Raw genomic sequence first — 24420 nt, forward strand, 5'->3', positions numbered from 1 at the left:
AAATTTGGATGTATTTGTACTTGCCTAACTTTAGTCTATTCTTTTGTTTGCTTGATTATGTAGTGTCCTCGTACTATCACACCTGAGCGTATTCTCCCATGCAATAAAAGAATGGAGGGAGATCACAATAACGCGTAAGTCTTGAAGCTGGCGAAGCTGTACGCTGCAACCTTCAAGACCATCACGAAGGTTTAAGTCCGTGATTTCAGCCGATTTGCTTCTTCGCTGCCGCAACGACCTTTACTCTGTCATTGTTGCTATAAGTGTGAGCTTCCTTCATTTTTTTAAGTGATAATCATTGGACATCACCTTGGATGGGCGTACGGTATGACGTGTTTCTCTCTTTCCGAGCAAGTGTTGCCACGATTACGGTGAATGCCGGATTTTTTTGGCCAATCTTGGGTAATCTCCCTAAGTGGGTGTGCGTGGCTTGACATACGCGCGCAGGGGACGCTATAGGCGGTCGCCGCGAGGGCCGCGCTCACGGGCGCGCGCTCGGCAATTTATTGGTATTTTTAACTGCGGACAGAAAAAATTGGGATTTTCTAAACAACTTCACAGCTAAAATTTCGAAATGGAGCAATCGGATGGACCTCTCCCTGTATGTAAACAACGTGACGTCACTAAGCACACGTGCGCGACGGGTGGCGCCTGCTGGCGGCCGCGAAGTGAGGTGGCGGTTGGCAGGAAGCGCCTGCGCCGACGGCACGGCCTGGCCGCGTGTCGCCCGAAAGGAACGATGTGCCGTTGGTTCGGGCCGTCACTGGCTTCCCACATTGCAGGTGGGGGTCTAGCTATCCTAGCTGTGGCCGTCGCACCTCCATGTAGCTTTCCGCATCTACAACCTCCGCTCTAATTTATTTTTCTACTCATTTATCCCAAAAACCACCACTGCATGGAACCACCTCCCCGGCTCAATTGCTAGCATAACCGATTTGTCTGCATTTAAAAATGCTATAGAAAAACACTTTAGCTAATCCGCGTTTTTGTTGTTTTCTTTTTCTTCGATTTTTCCTGTTTTTGATACCCTTTCCTGTGTTTGCATTATGTATCAACTCCACTCCCTTCTGTAACGCCTTCGGGCCTTGAAGGTACAATAAATGAAATGAAATGAACACTTTCGTTTACCGTACGGTCAACTGAACGGCGACGCTTTCGGATAATCAGTGCGCGGCAGAACAGCCTAAACGAGTCATTCTTAATGGTTGGTGCTGTTGCGACGCATCCCAAAATGTTTTTTTTAAGATTCTTTGTGTTCGGACACATACCAAGGAAAACTAATTTATTGTTGCTTTCGAGGTCCGCTTAAGCTAAGCGCGGGGCCTCAGGCAGCTAAACGCTCCATGTTCTTGGTCCCTTTGCGTCGCCCGGATTCAGTGGCGTACACACGATTTCACGGGGGGAAAAGGAAAGGTAAAGCATGAAAGGATTAAATAGTAAAATAAGCAGCAACGAAACAAAAATATGAAGAGCAAAAGGCAAAAATTATTCCATTAAAAATATCGCGATGATGTCGTTCTCTACGAGATTGACCGATTGTTTTCTTACCTTTACCCCAGTGAAATCTCGCAATGGTTCATCGTCATTATGAGAGTAACATAGCAGCCACATATGGTTAGTGCGTATACCTTGCGACAGTGCACTGAAATATTTTCGGTAGTCATTATTTCATGATAGTTAAAGTTAGTGTCCATGTACGCCCGCTGCATACGCCAGCGTCGGGAGGCCGCAACAAATGAATACATTCACTGAGTCTGTTCGCTTAAGGCAAACACATTTTTCGAGTCGCGTGAGTGGCCCATCTCGCCCCGAAGGCACGATGCTACATGAGCACGGCAAACATCTCAGTTTTCCGGCATCCTCAAGGCAGAATATAATTGATCAAGGTAAAAATTTATTGTACTTAGAAGCAATGAATTTCGTTCGTCTTGAACAGATCCCCCCATAACGAAAGACCAAACTTGTCGTTGTCGATCAGGCAGCTGGCGGCTATCGCCTCGTCGAAACATTTATTTCGCGTCGCCTAAGCAGGTTAGGCATTCATTGTGTTTTTAATACAGTGCTCTACCTCCTCAAAACATGACAATATTTCGCAGCAAGAAAATTTTCGTCTGCCCCCTCCTCCCGCTCCCCCCCTCCCCCTATTTCACTTGGGCAAATTTCTGCTGGTGCTGCATGATAGCAGATGGTTGATAAACAGTATCATTTCATTGCACGAATCAGCGCGGACTGACAATGTAGACGGTATGACTGCGCTTTGGAGAACAGCTGAAGTTCGAGAATGCGAAATGTTGCTTCGAGTAAGAGCAGACTATGTCGCTGCTTTGGCTGCCAGCTTCTTCGGCACATTGCGCGCATCCACAATACACGCCGAATTTACCGCTGTGGGGACTCCGAAAAGTCTGATGCCGCTGATTTTGCTCGCAAAATTTGGGTAGCCGAGAGCACAGCAGCCCACCGGCATCAGAAAAGCCAACACGTAAACAAAAAAATTGGCCGCGTATCTGCTCCTTTCGTTGCAAATGTCGTCAAAAGACGATAGTCTTTATCGGCTATTGCGAAGTAAATACCTCCCTTCGCTTTGCCGCTCACCTCTCATGTTGTTCCTCTTGCGTCGCGCTCCTCCCAAGGCAAAGACGCCAAAGGTTTGCTTAAATCATTTTAAATTTCCCGCGTTCCACTGCTCCAAACCGGGTGTCTCAATGCGAACGCTGCTGTACGGCGGAGACGCGCGTTAATCGAGGCTCCCTACTTCAACGTTTATAGAACCGCGTTTCCCTACTCCACGTGCGTTGCAAGCAGAACGTGGAACCTATCTAGTGGAACCTTGCGTAACTGTTGCCGGTTGATTTCTTAAAATGGCGCAAGAAGCTATAGTGGCGCGGGCGACAGTAGGCGACGGCGAAGTGAATTCTTTTTCTGCAGTTGATGAAGTATTTAATTTCGCAAAAGCAAGCATGTTTGATTTTTTTATAAAGGAACACTGCAAATATCACTTCTGTATTGATTTGCTGTCTCGTATTTGCGTAATGTCTTGTTCTTCTTCAACAATGTCGACAAGTATGAACCTTACACCGGACATAGACGGGTAGATTTAGCTGTGACTATATAAGACTAATGGGCAGGCATTGTTTTGCTTTGGCCGGGTGGCTGAATCGAGTCACAGACAGACAGACGGACAGACATACAGACATACAGACAGACCAAAATTTCTGGGTTTAAGGAGCCCAAGAAAGACTATCGTCTTTAAAATTCCACTTTTGCGCGCGCCTAATGCAGCCTCACTGCATACGCGCCGCGCGCCGGTCCGAATGTTTTGCCAACCACCCTCCCGGCCACACCCAGCACGTGCGATTTCCGTGACGTCACGGCCGCCGCGTGACGTACCCCGGGAGAGGTCCATAGACGCCGGAGTCATAACCCAAGCTTCACCCCGCGGCGTTTTCTCATTACATACGCCGTCGGTGAGAACACTAAAACTTCGCCTTAAAAAAAGAGATGAAAGGGAGAAGATAAGGCTTCTTTCAACGCAGTATTACAGGAATTGCGAAGTGGTGGTATGGACGGTGAGAAATAATAATAATTTGAGTCAATAAACTGCGAAATTTCCCTTTCGCGGCTCACCTAACCGCCTTTTATCAGTTTTGGGGAGGCCGGAAGGAACCTCTACCTCACTAAGGGGCTACGGTTGCGTCACATTTGAGAGCTGTTTGGCCTGCACTTATGTTGTCATAAACGGCACTTTCGTAAGTTTGCCCGCCAAAGCAACCTGCCACTCCATACGGTCGGCCCGTATACCGGCTGCGCATAAATATCCCTCACAGCGCGTGATCGGCGTAACAGAAGACGGCTGCCCGTCGGCTTCTGTGAAGACACAATGCACGAGACGCATGTGGGAACCGGTCGATGCAAGACGAACCGAGGTACGAAGGACGCCGTGTGACTCTCTGGCACTGAGCCGCTGAGTCGTCATGTGCATACGACGCCCCCGTCAATCACCTCGGATCGTCAACGAGGCCCTTGGCGTTCTTTCTTTGCCCGCTGGCTTTCCCGGCAAGCGACTGACCCTCTTGGCTACCGTGCCCTTAAGTATTTCAACCGCAGTATCCCGATTGAATTATTCAATAAACGGCTGAAGCACTGATATCCTAAAAAATAGATCTTTCGGTCAAAATTACTTACAGAGCTGCCAATGACGACGCAGCATAGTGGCTTGTTAATAACGCGAAGGTGACATCTTGCCGAGAATAGTGCCTGTTCTATGGGCCCGCAATGGAAGCTGACATCTCGGATGGCTTTTCCGTTCCGTCGTGACATCCTGTCTGTCGTGGCAGACAATGGCTGCGGTCTCGTGGAGCTACCTCTAACTGGAGTGATGTGCGACCGGAAAAAGTGCAGGTGGCTGGAAGTGGTAATTCTATGTTGAAGTCATCTGCGAGAGGAAGCAATCGTGCGCATGCTTCTGAACAAAGTGGCGAAATATAGCAGCCCATTCAAATTAATCCCCCAAGTAAACCGCTGCTCATGCCGTGTAAGGGAGTGGCATGTTGAACTTACCTCCAAGAGCCCAGTTACGGTAAACTTTAGTAATATCGTAATATCAATGACTTGAAAGCACCGCAAACCCGTGCCACCATAGCGTCGCGTTATCGTGCACTGTGCAACACTGCTTGCTCCACTTAGGTCACAAAAGGCTTCGCATTTTAGGCTAAAGCATTTTAGGCTAAAGGCTAAATCATTTTAGGTAACCCCAAACACTTGTGCAATAATTTGCTCTCCTCAAAAACCATGTGGCTGTCACGTGGATGTGCCATGAGTGACAACGAGGGAGGAACAGCTAGAAAGCGTGAAAATTCCTGTTTTTTATGTGTGGCGTATTTCAGTGGAAGCTTCCTGGGCATAAAAGAACTTGATTGTAATCAACAATAACAAAGCTATTCGAGACTATCCATAATTTTGCTAGCGCAAAATTAATCAGGTCAAGAAGACGCAGGTTGCCTCGATTGATCAAACACATTTGATCTCGCCCTTGGCACCGAACGTCTAGTGAAACTTGCCCACTTGGGAGTTAATGTGAACCTTGTTAACTAGATCCAATGCTACTTCATGCGCAGTTCACAATATGTGGAGGGGTTAAGGAAGTCATCATCATCATCATCAACAGCCTATTTGTGTCCACTGCAGGACGAAGGCCTCCCCCACTGACCTCCCCCCGTTTCGGCCCTCTGCTGCCCGAGTCCATTCCTCGCCTCCGAATTTTCTTGTTTCGTCTCTCCATCGAGTTAATGGCCTTCCTCTTCTTCTACCAACATCTCTCGGTGTCCACTCTGTTGTCCTTGTGGTCCACCTGCTGTCCGTTCGTCGTACCACATGGCTTGGCCAGATGGTCAGTGCGGACTCAAACCTCGAGAAAGAAATCAGGCGCAGAATAGGACTGGGATGGGGTGCATTCGGCAAGCACTCGCAAATAATGAAAAGTAAGGTGCCTCTATCCCTAAAAGGAAAGGTACTCAAACAATGCGTCCTGCCGGTGATGACACAAGGAGCGGAAATATGGCGACTTACTAAACAATTAGAAAGCAAGCTTAGGTCCGCTCAACGTGCCGTGGAGAGAATAATGTTAGGAGTAACGCTTAAAGACAGAAAACGAGCTACCTGGATTAGGGAACAAACTCGGATATATGATATCATAGTTCGGGTTAAGAAAAAGAAATGGACTTGGGTTAAGGAGGTGAAGTCTAGAAATTTGGAGGTTAAGTTGGGGGTAATTACTAAGTGCGTCAAGGTAGCGTTTCTGGTACTGTTTTATATTGGAACTATGTCATTGATCTTGCAGATAATATTGACAAAAAATCTCATGGTTTGCCTGTTTGGGTTGATCTATTTGATTAACCTTAATTTATCCTGAAATACCCCCTGGGAATGATAAAATTACTTTGAATTCTGCATTGCAAACAATACGCAACTTCTGCGCTACAATTAACTGTTATAACGCAATATTCACAAGGATAACACACAAAACTAAGAATGCCTTCGCAATACATTATTACCTCTACGGGAGTCGTTTAAAACGTGTAAATCCCTTCATGTATGGGGGGTTCATAATCCAGAAGATTTAAATTGGGAAACGAATAAAAATAATGTGTGCTGTTCAGCTTAACATATAAACTGTGTTTTTTTTTTTGGAAAATTTGCAGAAATCTACAATACTTATTTTCCAACCCGCGCTTGTTTCCCAGCTAAAAAAGCAAAAAAAGGGTGGATTACATCGAGCTCACTGAAAAAAATTCGGTAGAAAAATCAAATGTACAAGAAATTTGTTGAACAGTGTAATCTAGAACTATTTTCACAGTTTTTATATAGTAAAACTATAGAAAAATAAACTCAACAAAGAATTAAAACAGGCAAGAGATGCGTACTATTACGCACTGCTTGAATCATTTCATGATGACGTGAAAAAATATGGACACAAATAAATACAGTAGCATTCGAACAATGCTACTGTATCGAACAAAATAAATACGGCGGCATTCGAACAATGTCATAGCTCCCGTTGAGATTAGCTGTTGATGGAGCTAGCATCGCGGGCAGGCAAATACATGTGTGATGCCTTTAGTGATTATCTTGTTAGCCGAAGGACTGAATGTGCTACACCGCCAAATGAAAATTCATATTTTTATAACAGTAATTGCATGTTTATGAACCCAGTGACATGCTTTGAAGTTTATTCTGCTTTAATGGACATGAAAAATTCTCAAAGCCACGATGCAGGTGACGTCCAGATAAAGCCGGTAAAATACGTCCTTGATATATTAACCCCAATACTTACAGACATCTTTAACCTCTGCCTTAATTCAGGTGTTTTTCCCACCGAAATGCAAAAGGCAAAAGTGTCCGCCCTCTTCAAAACAGGAGATGTGTGCCAAACTATCGGCCCGTGTCAATATTGCCGGTATTTTCTAAAGGGCTTGAAAAAATAATTCAAATTCGGATGTCATCGTTTTGTAAAACTCATAAATTTTAAAATATAAAATAAAATAATTTTAAGATAAAATAAATTTAGGGCCATTTTTTATTAAAGTATTTCCTTCTAATAACGCATATGGCCCATGTATATCTATGAAGCCCACCGTGTCATGCGTTAAGAACGGACGGACGGACAGAGACAGGCAGGCAGGCTGATTGATTGATTGATTGATTGATTGATTGATTGATTGATTGATTGATTGATTGATTTCGGGGACAAGTAGTGGAAGAGTGCTTACGCACGTTTCCGGAACATTTCTGACGACAACCAGCGGGAAGCAACATGTTTTAGAACAGACGCATGAAAACGGGAGTTACAGCCGCCCTTCGCAACTGGATAGCGACGCTATTATTTTTACAGCTGCAAGGCCGCCGGCACTTCAGCGCCATTCGCTATATTTACTCCTTCCGGCTTGCACGTAAATGTATACGGTTCTCTGTGCCTGGCTTTAAAAGTGAAGCCAACGAAGGGAACGAGTGTATGACCAAGTTAGTTGGCATCTTCTCGAGTGGCGCCGTTTGGAACGCCCTCCTTGAAAGTCGGTGCTGAAACTGCAGCGTTGAATTTTTTGTGTGAATAATAGTTGCTTTGCAAATGCAATCTGTAGTTTTTTTAAGAAACACAACTCTGATAACATTTCTTAGGCATTATTAAGCTTTGTCTCAAATGCGTCCAAGGTTTTCTTGGCGTCATAACATATTGACAAGCATGGACCTCTTAGCCATATAACGAGGAAATCTGTGTGCTGGTTGTTCATTGGTCTGTTGTGGAGGTGTTTTTTACAACTATGTCTACGGTGCATTGATATCGGCTTCAAGAAAGTGACGTCAGGAAATCGAAACAAGCAAACCTACCGGGACTCACTAAGGTACGCAGACGGAGACGAGCAACTCACTAATATTGGCTGGGATATGCCGATGCGCCTGAATTACACTGCCTCTTATAGTAAGTGCTTGTTTTCGTGAAAAGTAAGAAGGTCAAGAATAGATTTTACCTAATAGGGGCATGACATTCTAGCTGGCACCGACAGACGTCACCACATGTTTCGCGTCCTGCAGACACGGAGCTCGACATTGACCTTTTGGACATGCGGCAATACCAGCTGATATCGGAGTTTTATTTGCTGTAAGGGTGTGTTCGTACGCCTTTGCAACGCCATGTCGGCGCCACCGCCACGTCACACGCATCCGTTCCTTTCGGTGCCGGAGCCTGGGGCGCACGTCCTTCGCCACGACACGAGGCCGCGCCAAGTCGCATGGCGTACTTGATTGCCTCGCAGCGTTCCCACGAGGGCTGAAGCCGATTCCGACCGGCCGAAAGCAAGCGCGGTTGGTGTCTTCTCAGTGCGTGCTATGCTCGATCGGTTGCTGCCGAGAGTGGCCCTTCAAGATTCGCCGCTTCCCGCGTATCGGCTACGTCGCCAAGCGCACCGGGCCCACTCGTGCGTGAGGAACGCCTGCACCGCGCTTGCAGACGGCACGTTCGTGCGTGCCCTAAACATGATGCTTGGCTGACGGAGATTTCTCCTGGCTTCCGGGAACTGTGTTGCCTTCGATCGGCACGGCGCCCAGCCCGTCTTCTGAACGGCAGTCGCACGTTTTTTGGAGCCTATGCTCCCCATAGTACATCGCCGGCGGCTGCTCAAGGGTCACGATCACGATCGACACTGCTGGCTTTGCAACTCTTGGACAGAGATAGGTAGACAGACAGACAGACAGACAGACAGACAGACAGACAGACAGACAGACAGACAGACAGATAGATAGATAGATAGATAGATAGATAGATAGATAGATAGATAGATAGATAGATAGATAGATAGATAGATAGATAGATAGATAGATAGATAGATAGATAGATAGATAGATAGATAGATAGGGAGGGAGGGAGGGAGGGAGGGAGGGAGGGAGGGAGGGCTCTTTAATGGGAACTGGTGAAGTCAACCCTTCCAGTGATAGGGCTTGATACTCCAGGTGGGGGATGATTACTCTTATGGGTGATGAGAAGGCAAACAAGAAACGTTAAAAACAAGAATCAACGAAATGCTGCCAGCAAAGTTCAGAGAAAAATTAAATTGGAAAATTAAGTCGTTAAGGCGAACTCTCAATCAAAATACAAAGTAAACGGTGCAAAGAATAGGAAGAACACAAACCCAAGAGAAAGAAATAGATGAGCACCACAGCGCGAAAGAGCACATATTTGGAGACATTTGCACTGATTACGATCTAAATAGATTATTCCAGTTCAGAGTCTCGTAAGAAGCGTAGCAGAGCTTTAGTTTTCCGCGATGGGTTATTGCAGAATAAGGAATTTAGTCTGCAAATCAGACACACGTGAAAAAGATACCAACGATCTTACGTTGGTATTAGTGTCACTAGATAAGGTTGCAGAGTATCGGCACTCTTTTATTCTATTGTTCCGTTGTTCCGTTCAGCCGCCAAGCTCATTGGCCAGTTGGCATCACGTGACATTTGCTTACACGGCGATGGTACATGGGCGCCGCCATTTTGTTGTTTGTGCGTTTTAGTCGATCAACTATGGCACTCTTAGCTTGACCTCCCGGCTCTGCGGTGGCATCTTCGGTAGTGTTGTCAACAAGCGCCCTGGTCGCAATTAGCGGCGAGGAAGTAGATGCGGTGATCTGGCAACACTGATAAACACTCGAAAAGCCGCCGTTGCTGACTAGCGTGCACGAGTGGCGATACCCTTATAGCTTAGCCAGTGACACTATTATAGTTGGTATTAGTGGACTTACAGAGATAACGAGAAAAGGGGGGATAATTTTCTTGGAACGCAAGCTCACTGTCAATCACCCAGTCGGCGAAGTGTCACATGATAGCGGCCTTGGTAATGATGCATACGGAAGCCTACTTGCCGCCCAGTCAGTTATCCGCATGTTTGCGTGTTGTATTCCATTTCCCGGTCATTACGTGTGCTCGCGCGCCTGTGTTAGGAAACGGCTAATGATACACGGCTAACCTTTCCGCGCGCCAGCAGCTCCAGCGTTTTTCTACTAGCACGTGCCGAGCTCGTGCCTGTCATGTGCGCTGCCTTCAGCGTTCTCGAATGCAAGATAAATGCTCTTTGCGGTCACTGGAACAGCGAAACAGGAAACGACCTGCTGCGCGCAACGTTTATGAGCAACGTCTTTATAATGAAACATAAAAGAACAGACTGGGTAGAAAAAATTAGAAGTTATCCCTTGCGACAACTTTTTCTGGTATTCTGAAATATTTCCTTACCCTAAGAAGTCACTTACGCAACTAAATTCACTAAACCAAAGTGTCGAGCGTCTCGCATGGCCATTAAAAGAAAATGATTACTGATTCTGAAAATCAAGTACTCAAAGCCATTAACATTGACAACTATTCCAGCAAAGTAGCCAGAGCAAATTTTGCGGCTTATATGCCTGCTACACTACCGTCCGAATGTCATTTGAACCAAATTTCATTTGACTCAAATGCCAAGTTGTGTTTTGAAATGCCATTCGGCTCAAATGACATTCGAGCGAAATTAGCACCGAGAGAGACATTTGGGATTTCAAATGCCATTTCTAGCACTCTCGCGCGCAGCGTCTTCGATCGTCAATAAAAAATATAATACTTCCGTACGTAAAACAAACAAAATATTTTTGATTGTGGAACTTCGTTCACTGTCCATTTACTTAAAATATGAAATCAACATATTTATTTTCATACTCTTAAAACCAGTGGGTCAGTTGCAAAAAAAAAAAAAGTAAAACTATGCAAACAGCAACCAAATTAGAGTCAAAACTTGTATCTCTTCTAATTTGATATCATTTTACTGCCTTAGACGGTTCCTAAATTTGATTGCTGTATTATTGAACGAAAACGGAGTGGGGAGACAACAGGGCCACTACAGCACGGCGAACAATCGTGAAAGATTTCAAATGCCATCGAAATTTTAGTGTAGCACGGCGGATTCTGAATGCCATTCAAAGCACCCCATTTGAGTCAAATTACATTTGGTTCAAATGACATTCGGACCCTAGTGTAGCCGGGGTATTAGACTTGGCTCGAGCACTCTTCGAGCCTTTAAGCCGCGGGGCGCTTTATTGTCATAGGGGACAGTTCACGCTAATGCATATATTCGCATTTCAGCTCCAGTTCAAAGACTCGATCAAGTTCCCAGTTTCTTTTTATAATTGGGCCTTTTACACGAATTCACTTTGAGGCAGTGGCGTAACTAAGGGGGGGGGGAGGGGGGTACAAGTGCCCTGGGCGCCACTTGGGAGGGGGCGCCGAGCCGAGTCTGCCCAACTTGTGGCTGAGGGGGGAAAATGGCAGCGGGGCTATCTTTCAATAGCAGGGCGGTGCAGTTGCAGAAGTAACTGTTGGAAAGAATTCTTGCTTGGGGTATTGGTACGGCATCGTAACACAAGGATAGCCCTGCGGAAGACGAGGACGATGAGAAGGGACGCACACGAGGCGCTAGCGCCCCCCGCAAAGCGCCCCGGGAGTGTGCCTGTCTCTTCGTCCTCACCTTCCGCAGAGCTACCCTTGTGTTACAATGCCGCTGTTCAAGCAGTTAAACTGTTCTCCTTGTCGGGAAGCGCCGCACACATGTATGAATACTTAGGTACGCCACGCCCGGATGAGGATGAGGGAGTTCGAGAGGCAACACGGGACGATATCCAGTGTGCTTGCGTGCGTGCTGTTCGCATGTGTTTTCACGTGTTCTCGTTTGTATTCCAGCAGCGGCGAGAGGAGGGGCGAGGGGGTGCTTAAAATTTGCGCCCTCATATTTCGATTAGCCCTTTGCAGGTATTCTTACAAGGCGAGGTGAACAAAGTTTAGGGAATTGTAGAGATCCTGGTATTTAAAAGTCGCGGTGCCTATTGTTGTCAAGTATGAGTCGGAGACGGAGTGCAAGGGTCAAAGCGGTAAAGCCAGTCAGTAGGTACCTTGAAGACATACTTGAAGTTTTCCAAGTTATGGCAAATAACGACACGAGTGAAACGAGAAGTGATCGCACACCAGCTATTACACCAGCGGACGTTGAGTTATGATGTTCTTATTTTGATAGGCTTTTGGAACAAGATACTGGTTCGAATAGGTCGTGTTTAAAGGCTGCAAGACTCAACAATGAACTTTTACGAGGCTGCTTTAGATATGAACGCTTTTCGAGAACAGTTTCGTGACGAAAGGGAAACGCTGGTGAGTGAGTCACTCGATGAAGGGCTTGGTGTCTGTGAGTCGTGAGATGTCAATGTTGAAAGGCGTTCCAGACGAGAAAAAAAAAAAACAGATGGCTGGTAAAAAGTGGAAAGGAGAGGCGTAAACTGCTAAGCAGAAAATGCAAAGGGTCGTGAAATCCGCATTCGACCGTCTTCATTCTGAAATGGACGAGAGGTTTACTCGCCTGCAGGATACCGATGCCAAGTTTGGCTTTCTCCTGGACACAAACAAGCTGTGCTACGGTGACGACGAGAACGAACTAAGAACATTGTTACACCCTTTAAGAGTTTTATCGTTCCGACGGTAGCGCGCAGGACCTCTATGAAGAGACTTTAGATTGCCCACTACTGTTTTCACGGCGTGTTGACCGGAGATTGTCAAAACCTGAAGAATATCTGAAATTTATCATACAGTATGGGGAAGACAACGTATTTCCCAACGTTCGCGTCGCGATTCAGATAAAATTAGCCATAGCCGTTTCCATATCACTGGCTGTGAAAAGTCTTTCAGTAAGCTAAAACTAATTCTTTCCTATTTGCGGGCCACAAGGGCCCACGACAGACTTTCTTATGTTGCTCTGCTGAGTGTGGAAAAAGAAGAAACTGTAAAAACAAACTTTGATGACATTATATAACAGTTTTCTTTTTCGAAAGAAGGAAAAGTGCTCTGAGTGCCGTAGTGTATAGTATTTTTCATATTTGTGTTATTAATAACCAACTGATCTAATTAAAGCGTTTCAAACTCAAAGAATGCGTTTCTCGACAACTTGCTCACGATGAACATCAGCACTGGCGCCACAAGAGGCAATTATATGCCACCAGGAGACAACGGTGATTGCAGGAACGAGTTTTTGAATGCATCATTAGCATTGATAACAAAATGTGGGCATACTATGCAGATTTGAAGTATGATTAAATATTCTGAGCAATTCGTTTAACGGTAAGGCAACGAGAAACGATAACAACTGTGTACATGCGTACTTGGTCGTTTTCTTCTGTGTGTTTGTAGATAATTTATGAGCGTCGCCTTATTCGTGTCTTGCGAGGCCACAACAGCTGACGAGCAAGCTCTATTTGTTCTTTCACTTTTTTTCTACGCAGTGTCTGGAATTACCTCCGAGGGATCCCGAAATTGACAACGAAAGTTTTTTCCTAAGGAACTTCTAGACAGTGTCTACAGTTACGTTCGACGGAACCCAAAATTGCCAATTAAAGTCACATGTCACATTCGACGTAACTTCAACCGAATGATTTGAGCTACGTCCAGCCTAGCCAGGCATTTCACAGTAAAAAATTATAGTGCGAAATACAAATTAAAACGAGAACATCGGCCGTACGGAACACTACATAGGCGACCCGGAATGTAACAAAGGAGCAAAGGACGCCGCACCTGCCAGTCGGCGCCCGATAAAAGGGGAGGGGCGGCAGTGTCGTACCATTACCTCCCAGACCGTAATGGTCGTACACCTTCCTCTCAAACAGGAACGAAAGCTCGTTCCTCGTTCCTTCCACAGTTAGAAACGAGTTCCCGTTGCAAGCTCATTGCGAAAGGAACGCGTTCCAGTTATACTTCCAACATTGAAACTCGTCGCTTCATTAACGGTACATTTGAATTTTCTTTATTAAAATATAGTGCGGGATAATCCCGCGGCGAAATAAAGTGAGCAATTCAAAACTCACATCTAACTACGTATATTATACTAATATGAACACCGCCGGAAGCAGATTATCTGGCGATCAAAAGAACTAAAATCAACGCTCCCACACGAATTTTTTGAGGGAGCACCCGACATACTCCAGACATGTCTAAGTGCAACTTCCTATGCGGCAAGCCGGCATGGGGGAATGGGGGAAGGAAACTACAGGAGGGACCGTCTTTGGACAAGCTTGAAGCCTACCCAGCTCCCTGCTGTGTCGCCTAGTCATAAAAAATATAACAGAGAACTCACGAAAAAAAAAACGCACTATAGTCAGGTGACAGGAAAGCGGTAGTAGTTTTGTGCGCCTCAAGTGGTCGCCAATCCTAACTGTATATTACGCGCTGCGTACTACGTGCGTGCCCCTTCAATGCCGTGTGCGGCGCGCGCTTCGCGGCTTGTAAATCCGAGACGCGCAGATGAACATGCCGACGAAGTGGTCGTACGCACCTGTCCAATACTTTCGCACCGCGCCTTGGCAATAAAGTGTCGCGTGCCGACGCGTTCTTAAAGGGACACTGAAGTGATATGTAAACATTGCGGGATTACTTGCGCAAATTGTAGTCCGGAGTCCCCAGACCATGTTTCGACCACCCCGGACGCGTTTACGCGATTTTATTTAGTAGAAAAATTAATTCGAAAATGCTGTCCTCCTCTCTTTACGCTCGCCCATTTTCTGCGGCGTTTTCGTGTGACGTCGAGAGGAGCCGAGCTCGCAATTGGCTGCGCTACTGCACGGCTCCCCTGCCTTCAGACAGTCAGTCGTCCCAGCGTTTCGTCCGCCGGCCGCCGACGGGTCGTCGCAATTCGTTCGCTCAGTTGAAACGAAGCCAGGACACGTTTGTGAATGGTAGAATCTGCCTTTCTTTACTTGGTTAGTTTGTACACTGTATCTAGCTCCAAGTCAAGGTCGCTTCTAACAAGCGCTGCACAAGCGCACATGCGACGCTTCGCTGACTGGTACGCCAGTAGGAAAATATAAGGCCTCTTGAAGGCGGGAGAAGAGTCAGCGAAGTCAATATAGGTACTAAGTAAATAAAATCAACTGATATTTTTACCGTATAGCGTAAAACTAGGGTGCGGGAAGCACTTTTTTGCGCTAGGCGAACAAGCACAGCTGTCAGCAGCACGACTACGCATCTGCGAACGCTTTTCCGTCTACGAAATGCAATTGCTAGACGTGAGCTATTGTGGAAACTCGGGCGACGCTTACTGCACGAGCGCAATACAACAAATAGTCACCTAAGCGGCTTGAAATGCCAAAACTAAATAAAAGTGTAAACTGGTTGTACAATATATACCCTATATTACCACGGCCAGCGGAACCCACTCCGTGGCCGAGTGGTTTGGGGCGCTAGATATGCACCGCAAGTATTTTGCAAGTCAGGAGTTCGAATCCCCGCGGTTACGTGCTTTTTTTTTCTGTAAGTTAACTTTTTCGTTTTCCGCCGATGTTTTCTATATTGAGTTCACCTTTTTTTGGGCCGCAACGTTCATGGCTCCACGAACTAGTTCACAAAACGCGCGCAGGCTGGCACTGGCGCGCTAGCGAGTTCTCGTTGGCGTGCTGTTGCCATAAGCACCCACTGCTTGCAGGCAGTGGGCACAGGCCAGAATGAACAGACCCTTGGCCTGGTGCGGACACGCTTCTTACGATACAGGCATGAGGGAGGCAAGCTCCAAATATGGGGGAAAAGCGCATGACATTTGGGCGTCTGCGGGTACGCGGAGGGCGTTCATGCACTGCGTAGGTTTCGGCTAGTGAATGCTACGATTCCAAGCCGTCCTAGGAGGCTTATCTTTATGCATTTTTACAGCTGAAAACATGGCAGAAGCGCGGTACGATGATTACTGAGTTATTGAGAATGCCCATTCAACAACGCCAACGGTTGTGTTTTACAGAACCGAAACCGAAACCGAAACTTGTTTGGTTGCTCACCTTTGGCGTCGTCCAATCACGGTGCCCGCTCCTCCTAACGTCACAGCTTTAGTTGGTGTGGCCGCCGCAAACCGCGCATGGTAGTTTTTCTTCTTTCGCGCTTTGTAAAATAATTACCGATTTGTCAATCGTAAAAGCGATGAAAAGTGTGCTAATTTGAGCCAGTCTACGCAGTGCAAGCAAAAACGGGAGCTTGACAAATTCACTTCAGTGTCCCTTTAAGTAAATAATGACAGAGGAGGACATCCGGGCCTTTCATATTGATTCGATTTGATTTCGCAAAACACAACATACTCAATTGCTCAATATGCACTGGATGCAATAGCGACCTTTTTTAACTGTTTCTGCCCAGGTCATTTTCTAGGTAACTAACCTTCGATTGCCAAGACCGCAGGCAGTCCTGAACTCACCGCAGTCTTTCCTAGCCGCTATCCGGCATTAGTTTTTCACATAGATTCCTATGGCGCGATTTAAAGGTGCACCAACGCGCGTGTCTCATTGGCGTCTCCACCCGCCGTTGCGACAAGGCCGGTCGCACCAGGTGCAGCCTGCCGACAGGTGCGGCCCGCTGGTGTTATTCTTCTGCCTCTGACCTTTGAAGAAGCGCGTTCCGCGGAAGGGCGGAAAAATTTGGCAGCCTGTAGGAAGAGAAACACAGCAGCGGTCTGCGGCTTTTTGTACTAGCTTCAGCACCCTAAAGCCTTGGCGTCAAAAGCAGCCAAATCCTATAGGTATGGTACGTTTACAGAAGGAACGCCGTTGTTCCCTCGCTGTTGCTTCGTAAGCCTAACGAGTTACCATTACTGTCCCACCGGCCCTTAGTGGAACGGTAGCGTACCTCCGTTCTTCCCAAAAGGAACTGAACGCCGTTCCGTACAACAGTGAGGGGCGGCAGCGCCCCCGACGTTTCTTCATCCCCTGTCGCAGCGTGTTAGCACCAGCCGGGGCAGACAGCCTTGTAGCAGCTTCCTCGAGACATGCGCATCAGGCTTGCCGACAAGTAGAGAAACAAATCAAATGATCCCCTATGTACTTTAATATAAAGGTTATTTTGTGCTTTACCACTTACCGCGTGCCCACCTATGTATCTTCTGTAGAGCGTGTACACCAATATATAGTTTGGTACTAATATACGTATTTCAGTATGGAACTCTATGAACACAAAGAATAAAGCTCGGGATGTTCTTAATTCCCGGACAAAAAGTGCGTGCGAACCATTCCGTTCAAGACAACATTTCAGCTTTATACTTCAATGGATATCATTTTACTGACATCTGCATATAAAGTGTCTGCATGCGCCACAATTAAATACGTCTTAACAACCACCCCGTCTGCCCATAATAGTTGCCGCTTTCATAAAATACATTTTTCGTTGGTCAGCCAGCTATAATAATTATATTTCTTGAGATTTCTTAATAAACGTTTTCGAATTCCATCCAATCTTGAGATTTCTTCTTTCCTAGGAAGCATAAGAGAGAACCAAGGCATTCCCTTCTCTAACCCTTATCAATTAATAATTGTATTTGTGAAAAACTCTTGGAACATGTAAACTTTGTTCTCAGCACGAGCTGCAGGCGCTATGAACTAGAACTCCGCCGCCCTCGACAATAAAAATCTCGAGAAAATCCGAAGAAGAGCTGTACGTTTCATCTATTCCAAATATAGCCGCCTTGATTCCGTATCTCAACTAATGAACACAAATAACATCCAAACTCTTGAACTAAGGCGCAAATTTGTTCGCTTGAAGTTTCTGCACCAACTGGATAATAAAAAGCTGGGATTAGATAGTAGTTTGTATGTGAATCCTCTCTCAACCAGATCCCGTCACACCGATGACAAATCTCTAACCCCATTTTTTGCTAGGACTAACATTTTCAAATTTTCATTTTTCCCCCGAACTATTGAAGAATGGAATTCGTTACCCGTTTCTGCACTTTCTACTGTTGAATCCCTCGAAGCTTATTTTAGCCCAAATGCCACTGCGCTGAGCTGATGCGTCAACCTTGTTAAATGCATTTGTTTTATCTTTATACCTTCTATTGTTCCGTACAATTGTGACTCAAGTATTCTTGTATTTTGTACGTTTCTTGTCCACTCCTGCTTGGGCTGTCAGGCCTGCAGTATTGAATAAATAAAAAAAATAATAAATAATATAGCTTATATTTCCAACGCTGGCAAAGCTGGCCTGTGGCCGAGTGTTCTGGAGCGCTAGGTTTATAATTGTGCAAGTGACAAGTTCGAATCCCCTAGGGTACATTTTTTTTAGATGCGAAGCAGCTTATGGTCGCGCCTGTTCCCCCCGCCGTTATGTGGGCGCCACTGTGCGGCGTACACTCTCCCACTGCGCATGCCTGGCCAGGCACCGCTGATGATGATTGTGGCAGGATGCCCCTAGGGATTGGCCAACCAAAGAGAGAGAGAGAGAGAGAGAGAGAGAGAGAGAGAGAGAGAGAGAGAGAGAGAGAGAGAGAGAGAGAGAGAGAGAGAGAGAGAGAGGATAAACATCTTTAATTTGGAGCTTAATGGTGCAGGATGGTGAGAGCATCACCGGTGGGGGGCGTCCGCTAGTCCGGGATGCCCTGGTCCTTGCTGGCTGCTCGTGCCCTCTCTATCAGCATGCGCTGGGTCGAGAGGTCCGAGCTGGACAGCCGGTCCACCCACTGCTCGTACGTGGGACGGGGATTGGGTGTGAGGGATGGGGATTGTTGGCACTCCCAGACCAGATGGTACAGGGTGCCTGGTTGGGGGCAAAAGTTGCAGGTACTATAATACTGGGTGGGGTAGATATGGTGGAGGAGGGTACAGTGCGGGTAGGAGTTGGTCTGTAGCCGGCGGAGTGTGGTCGCTTCGGCTCTGGAAAGGTGGGAGTTGGGTGGAGGGAACTGCTGGCGCTCGTGTCTGAAGTGAGCGAGAATGTCCGCGTAGCCATTCAGTGTGTGGGGGGCCTTCTCCGTGTCTTGGCTCTCTTCGGAAATGGCCCGGAGGGTGTGTACGCGGGCAGCGGCGTGTGCCGCCTCATTTCCGTCAAGAGACTCGTGTCCAGGGGCCCAAACGATATGAATGTCGGGTAGCTGCGGGATGGCATTCAGGATCTTGAGGGCGAAGGGTGATATGCGGCCGAGCTGGTAGTTGCGGCATGCTACTTGCGAGTCCGTAATGACTGTAACGTATTCGCTATGTGTTGTGGCTGCTAGGGCGATGGCGATTTCCTCAGCGGCGTTTGTAGAGGTGGTGGATATTGTGGCGGCTGTTACCTCGGTTCCCTGGTGGTCTATAACCGTGACTGCGTGTGGGGGTTTGCGGGTGTAGCGTGCAGCGTCCGTGTAGCGTGTAGTAGGGTTCCCGGCGTGCTTCTTCGTAACTGCATCGACCCGTGCTTTGCGGCGTGCTTTGTTGTAAAGGGGGTGCATATTTCGCGGCACGGGAGCTACACGAATGTGTTGACGGATGTGGAGGGGGACACGTTGGGGCTGGTCTTCTTTGGGCGGTACCGGGTATCCAAGGCGTGTAAGGGTGTCTCTTCCGGTAGGTGTCAGCTTGAGACGGGTGATTTGGGAACAGCGATGAGCCTCGTGCAATTCTTCCAAAGTGTTGTGTACCCCTAGTTGGAGCAACTTTCGCGTGGATGTTGAGGGGGGCAGGCCAAGGGCGAGTTTGTAGGCTTGGCGGATAAAAGTGTTGAGTTTTTCTTTTTCGACGGATTTGAGAGCCAGGTATGGTGTGCCGTAATTCAGACGACTGATCAATATTGCTTGAGTTATTCTCAGAGTGTCCTTCTCCTGAAGGCCGTAGCGGCGGTGGGCGATGCGTCGTACGAGGTGCGTTAGTTGTGTGAGGGTGCGTTTTAATGCAGGTAAGGTTTGAGAGCCGCTTCCGTTTTTGGGTATGTTGAGACCGAGTATGCGAAGGTGGGGAACTGTAGGTACTGCGAGGTTGTTGATCGTTAATTCCGGATCGGGGATTGGGTCCGTTCGTTTTTTGTAAGTGCGGGCACAGAGCGTGAGGAGGGCGGACTTCTCTGGGGCGCATTCCAGTCCACGAGCTCGGAGGTATGTTTGAGTGACGTGTATTGCTTCCTGAAGTGCGTCTTGTTGGGCGCCGGTGCAGCCGGCGGGAACCCACAAGGTGAGGTCGTCAGCGTAAAGTGCATCGCGTAAATTGGGGATTGCTGCGAGGAGCGGCGGCAAATCTTTCATAGCTAAGTTGAATAGCAATGGTGAAACGACGGATCCTTGTGGGGTTCCCTTGGGCGCCATTGCAAATGGGTCGGAACGGAGATGCCCAATGCCTATCGTTGCCGTGCGGTTGGTCAGAAAGCAAGCGATGTAGGAAAATGTACGTTCGCCGCAGTTGGTCGAGGCAAGACCTTGCAAGATAGCATGATGCGTTACGTTATCAAATGCCCCTTTGATATCTAGGGCTAGGATTGATTTTTTGCTCTGATTGTTCAGGGTGTCTAGAACGTCGTCTTTAATTTGAAGTAGGATGTCCTGGGCCGATAAGTGGGGGCGGAAGCCGTACATTGTATGTGGGAAGTACCCGTTCTCTTCGATGTGGGGTGATAGTCTGTTGTGCACCATGTGCTCAAACAGTTTTCCGACACATGAAGTGAGAGAGATGGGACGGAGGTTCTTTGTAATGAGTGGTTTGTTGGGCTTGGGTATGAGGGTGATTTCGGCGTGCTTCCACTGTGGGGGGAGGGTTCAAGCCTGCCAATGGGAGTTGATAAAGTCCAAAAGCTTTTCAAGGGCAATGTAATCAAGGTTGCGGAGGAGCTTGTTAGGAATCCGGTCTTTTCCTGAGGCTGTGTTGCGGGTTAGATGGTGAATGGCTGCTTCAATTTCCGCCGTAGTAAAAGGTGCGTCCATATCTGGATTGGGTTTTCCCGTGTATGACGGAAGTGTCAGAGTAGTAGCGGTAATGGGTGCTTGAAGCGGTTGCTCAAGCTCTCGCAATAAATCGGATTCTGTACCCTGGTAATTATGTATCAGGCGCTTCAGATGATGTTGGGTGGTGGATTTGGATTCCTTGCTGCCTAATAAAGATCGGAGTAAGTGCCAGGTGCGGCGGGTGCCGAGCGTGCCTTGAAGTTGGTTGCAGAACTCAGCCCAGTTTTGTTGGCTAAGTTGTTTAGCGTACGCATCTGCCTCTGCTGTGATTTGAGCGATGCGGATGCGAAGTTTCTTATTTGTTCTGTTCCTTTTCCACCTTCGAAGCAGGCCTTGTCGGGCATCCCAAAGATGGAGCAGGTGTGCGTCAGTGGCTGGGGTTTCTTCGGTTAGAGCAATTTCTTTTGTGTGCTTCTTGGCCGTATCAAGTAACCGTTGGACCCAGTCATCTAGATTAGTGATGGAGTCCGCAGGGGTGTCGTCTCGAAAGTATTTCCAGTTAGTGAGTCTGGCGGTGCCGATGCGTTGATTAGCGGGTCTTGCGTGCGCAATTTCCAGTTTTATAATATGGTGATCGCTGCCGAGTGTTTCGTCAAGTCGCGTCCACGTGGCGCTCTTGATATTATATGTGAAGGTGAGGTCAGGGGTGGTGTCTCGGGAGATGCTGTTGCCAATTCTTGTCGGGAGATCTGGAGTGTTGCACAGATGCAGAAGGTTCTGAAGTGTTGCATCATATAGTGTTTTGCCTTTCTTGGTATCTTTTAGGTATCCCCACGCCGTATGTTGGGCATTGAAGTCGCCAAGGACGATTAATTTTTGTCCGCGCGTGCGCTGCCGGACGGTTTTAAAGAGTTTGTCGATGCCGGTAAGGGGTTTGTTTGGGGGGCTGTATACGTTAAGTAAAAATAGACTGGCTTGACTTTTCTTGCGTGGAATAATTTCTACAAATGCATAGTCGATCTCAGTTGGCAAAGTGTGAGATTGGGCCGTTTGGGTTGACTGCATGTACCAGGATAGCGGTGCGTGAGCCAAGGCCGGTGACATGTGTGTTGTAGCCGATTAAAATGGTTTCAGCGCAGAAATGACGACGGACGAGTAAGGAACAGACGAGTAAGGAACAGCTCGGACGAGTAAGGAACAGCTCGTCCCGTCTGTTCCTTACTCGTCCGTCGTCATTTCTGCGCTGAAACCATTTTAACTATGTACCAACAAGCCCAACTGGTTCTCAGTGTTGTAGCCGCGCAGAGTAACAGTGTCAGAATCTGTTTCTTGCAATGCGATGACGTCGGGTTTGTGCTGTTGCGTGTAGTGGGTAAGTGTAGACTGCTTGTTGCGGTAGGACCGACAGTTCCATTGCCACAGGGTGATCGTGGATGGGGGTTTGCCTTTTCTGTTACATGTCATGGTCGGATTGGAGGGTCGATGATGTGTCGCCCAGTTCGGGGGGTAAATGCCGCCTCATGGGCTTCTTGCGTGCTTTTTTGGCCTTCTTAGTTTCCTCCAGCAAGTCTAGCCTGTGATCCAGGTTATTAAGGCGTTCGTCGAGGCGTTCGCCAATGCCGCGTATGAGGCGCTCTAAGTGGCTGAGATCGACTGATGCGGGTGCAGCAGCGTGGGGGATGGCGGACAAGGGCTCTAAGCTTGTGCTAGCGACTAAGGCGCCTGAGGTCAAGGATCCTGTTTCTGGGTTTGTGTCGGCTGGGGGAGTTGGGGTGCTTAGTGATTGCTGCCGAGTGATTTGTTGCATTTGAGCTAGGAGCTGCTCGATGCGGTTTTCAAGGGTTGCGGTGCGTTGTGCTGTCTGTTCGAGCTGTTGTTTCAGCAGTGCATTTTCTGCTTGAAGCGTCTTGATAAGGGTGTCGGGAGGTGGTGTGATAGTGGGTGCGGCAGGCGCAGCGGGTGTGGGGAGGGGGGGAAAGATGCACGAGCAGTGAGTGGTGGTGCAACAATGGCCGACCAGCTTACTTGGGGAGTGGTGTTCGTTTGGTTGGCAGTCTGCCTTTGGTGCTGGCTGGCATCGTAAGTAGGTGCAGGTCGATGGCTGTTCTGGTTGGGGAATTTGTGCCGTAGTTGGGCGGTGGGTGGCGGCGGTCGTAGTTTCTTTTTGCACTCTCTGCTGGCCGTGAGGTGATCTAGTCCGCAGAGCTGACACATGGGTTTGCAGTCATGGTCTGGTTGGGGGTCAGGCGCGTGGCATCGCTGGCAGATGGCGACGTCGGGATTGGGGCAGACATCTCGTCGGTGTCCAAGTTCACCGCAGAGTGTACAGCACTGTATGGTCTGGCGGTAAGGGCGACAACGGGTTAATAGGCCATACGCCTTGATGTAGAATGGGACGTGAACGCCCTCAAATGTGACTAGAGCTGACGTGGATGTTCCGAGCATTCGGGCGTGGAGTATACGTGGGCCATTTGCTGATAGGATGTAGGGGAGCTGCTCGTTGGTGGTGTTGGGATCGAGCCCCGTTATTACCCCTCGAGACGTGCCGGGTAGTGGTTTCAGGTACGGCAGTACTTCTTGTGTTGTTGCCCCAAGTTGTATAGAGGTAATCTCGTTCAGTGCAAGGGCGGAGGCTTCGTCGGGGGTGCTCGCAATGATTAGGTTTTGGGCAGCTTTGGTTTGGATAGTGACACGAGCGTAGAATGCAGCTTCGGGTATGTTGCTTGCCTGCTGGATGCCCTGGGAAACTTGGTGATCGCTCCACGAAGCTACGCGAAACCCGGCTTGCGGTCTGTAGATTATCTTGTAGTCGGAGTCCGGGAGCTGTGGTCGTGGGACGCTACGCGGGGGTGTCCGACGTGCGGCTGCCGGCATTGTTGGCGGCTGCTTGCGGGCATGGCGGTCTCGTAGTATTTGCTGCCATGGTCCTGGAGCTGGGATGGCTCTGCCGCTGTTGGGATCGGAGTCCATGGTAGCGTTGGGGTCTTGCGTCGATGCCATGGCGATGGAGTTGGAGCCGGGCCGAAGCCCTGACGGCGTTGGCTTAGCTAGAACTAGGAACGCTAGGCTTAGCGTGGGTACCGGCGGGGTGGGCTTTATGTGGCTGTAATCTACGTACCGCCGTCCCGCTGACGTAGCGGGTGGGCTTGACGCGCCGCGCTGAAGCCGTTGACGCGCTGAAGCCGCACGTCAACGCCAGCAAGCAGATCATCTTCCCGTAGGGGAACCCTGAGTAGTATGCGAAGCAGCCACGGGGTCAACGCAAGTTCCCATTTCGTAGTTCCGGTAAGTGAAAAGTTTGGTGGTTACCATGGAAACCAAACGGTAAATATAACGGTAGCTACAACCTCAACTTAACGGAAACGACGAATTGAAAACTAATGCTTGAGTCGACCCCATGGCTGCTTCGCATACTACTCAGGGTTCCCCTACGGGAAGATGGTGAGTGGTTTCTTGGGCGAGTTGGTCATTCATCATGTAAGTAAGCGCAAAATGAACAAGGACGAACGAAGTGAACGGGACACGGCGCTACTATCAACTCGTTTTATTTTCACTGTGATGTCCGATTTTATACGGGAAGATACACAGCTAATGAAAGAAAGGAGGAAAGGGGGAGGAGCACAAGCAAGTACAAAAAAACAAAAAAGTGAAGGATGACATTTCAAATGGTCGCGTTACAAAGGCACTTTTGTGCGGTAAAATCTAATGATTGGATAAGAATTGCAGTTCTT

The 24420-nt window shown here is 48.0% G+C and overlaps 1 pseudogene; it reads left to right on the forward strand.

Annotated features, from left to right (window-relative positions):
- The first annotated feature begins 12328 nt into the window (after positions 1–12328).
- LOC144145137 (uncharacterized) lies at positions 12329–12895 on the forward strand (annotated as a pseudogene).
- The last annotated feature ends 11525 nt before the right edge of the window (positions 12896–24420 follow it).

This window comes from Haemaphysalis longicornis, unplaced genomic scaffold (assembly GCF_048455015.1).
Source record: "Haemaphysalis longicornis isolate Haplotype H1 unplaced genomic scaffold, Haemaphysalis longicornis Haplotype H1 scaffold_7, whole genome shotgun sequence".
NCBI lineage: Eukaryota > Metazoa > Arthropoda > Arachnida > Ixodida > Ixodidae > Haemaphysalis > Haemaphysalis longicornis.